This window comes from Tenrec ecaudatus (assembly GCF_050624435.1).
Source record: "Tenrec ecaudatus isolate mTenEca1 chromosome 10 unlocalized genomic scaffold, mTenEca1.hap1 SUPER_10_unloc_1, whole genome shotgun sequence".
In the NCBI taxonomy this organism is placed as follows: Eukaryota; Metazoa; Chordata; class Mammalia; order Afrosoricida; family Tenrecidae; genus Tenrec; species Tenrec ecaudatus.
Window position 1 is genome coordinate 70,001 of NW_027457623.1, and position 2,500 is coordinate 72,500.

Sequence of the window (2,500 nt, forward strand, 5' to 3'; positions counted from 1 at the left end):
AACCCTAAACCTAATCCTAACCCTAACCCTAATGCTAACCCTAACCCTAACCCTAACCCTGACGCTAACCCTAACCGTAACCCTAATCCCAACCCTAACCCTAACCCTAACCCTACCCCTAACGATAACCCTAACCCTAACCCTAACCCTAACCTAACCCTAACCCTAACCCTAACCCTAACGCTAACGCTAACTCTAACACTAACCTTAACCCTAACCCTAACACTAACGCTAACCCTAACCCTAACCCTAACCCTAAACCTAACTCTAACGCTAACCCTAACCCTAACGCTAAACCTAACCCTAAAACTAACTCTAACCCTAACCCTAACCCTAACCCTAACGCTAAACCTAACCCTAACCCTAACTCTAACCCTAACCCTAATGCTAACCCTAACCCTAAACCTAACCCTAACCCTAACCCTAAACCTAAACCTAACCCTAACGCTAACGCTAACCCTAAACCTAATCATAAACCTAACCCTAACACTAACCCTAATCCTAACCCTAAACCTAACCTTAACCCTAAACCTAACCGTAACCTTAACCCTAACCCTAACGCTAACGCTAACCCTAACCCTAACACTAACCCGAATCCTAACCCTAACCCTAACCCTAACGCTAACCCTAACCCTAACCCAAACTCTAACCCTAACCCTAACGCTAACCCTAACCCTAACCCTAACCCTAAACCTAACCCTAACCCTAACGGTAACGCTAACCCTAACCCTAACCCTAACACTAACCCTAAACCTAACCCTAACGCTAACGCTAACCCTAACCCTAACCCTAACGCTAACGCTAACCCTAACGCTAACGCTAACCCTAATCCTAAACCTAACCCTAACCCTAACCCTCACCCTAACCCAAACCCTAACCCTAACCCCAACCCTAACCCTAACCCTAACCCTAACCTTAACCCTAACCCTAACCCTAACCCTAACGTTAACCCTAAACCTAACCCTAACCCTAAACCTAACCCTAACCCTAACCCTAACCCTAACGCTAACGCTAACCCTAACCCTAACCCTAACACTAACCCTAACCCTAACGCTAACGCTAACCCTAACCCTAACACTAATGCTAACCCTAAACCTAACGCTAACCCTAACCCTAATCCTGAACCTAACCCTAACACTAACCCTAAACCTAACCCTAACCCTAACCCTAAACCTAACCTTACCCCTAACCCTAACTCTAACCCTAACCCTAACGCTAACCGTAAACCTAACCCTAACACTAACCCTAACCCTAACCCTAACCCTAACCCTAATACTAACCCTAACCCTAACCTTAACCCTAACCCTACCCTAAACCTAAACATAACGCTAACACTAACGCTAACCCTAACCCTAACCCTAACGCTAACGCTAACCCTAACCCTAAAGCTAACCCTAACCCTAACCCTAATATAACCCTAACCCTAATCCTAACGCTAACGCTAACGCTAACCCTAACGCTAAACCTAACCCTAACCCTAACCCTAACACTAACCCTAACGCTAAACCTAACCCTAACCCTAACTCTAACCCTAACGCTAACCCTAACCCTTACCCTGACCCAAACCATAACCCTAACGCTAACCCTAACTGTAACCCTAGCCCTAACCCTAAACCTAACCCTAACCCTAACCCTAACCCTAACCCTAACGCTAACCCTAACCCTACCCTAACCCTAACCGTAACCCTAAACCTAACCCTAACCCTAACGCTAACCCTAACCCTAACCCTAACCCTAACCCTAACCCTAGCCCTAACCCTGTCTTAACCCTAACCATAACCGTAACGCTAACGCTAACCCTAACCCTAACCCTAACCCTAACCCTAATGCTAACCCTAACCCTAACGCTAAACATAACCCTAACCCTAACCCTAACCCAAACGCTAACTCTAACCCTAACCCTAACGCTAACCCTATACCTAACCCTAACCTTAACCCTAAACCTAACCCTAACCCTAACCCTAACGCTAACCCTAACCCTATCCCTAACCCTAACGCTAACCCTAACCCCAACCTTAACCCTAACCCTAACCCTTACCCTAACGCTAACGCTAACCCTAACCCTAACCCTAAAGCTAACCCTAACCCTAGCTCTAACCCTAACTCCAACCCTAACGCTAACGCTAATCCTAACCCTAACCCTAACCCTAACCCTAATGCTAACCCTAACCCTAATGCTAAACATAACCCTAACCCTAACCCTAACACTAACCCTAACCCTAACCCTAACCCAAACGCTAACTCTACCCCTAACCCTAACGCTAACCCTAAACCTAACCCTAACCCTTACCCTAACGCTAACCCTAACCCTAACCCTAACCATAACGCTAACCCTAACCCCAACCCTAACCCTAACCCTAACCCTAACCCTAACCCTAACGCTAACGCTAACGCTAACCCTAACCCTAACCCTAAAGCTAACCCTAAACCTAACCCTAACCGTAACCCTAACCTTAACCCTAACCCTAACCCTAACCCTATCCCTAACGCTAACGCTAAC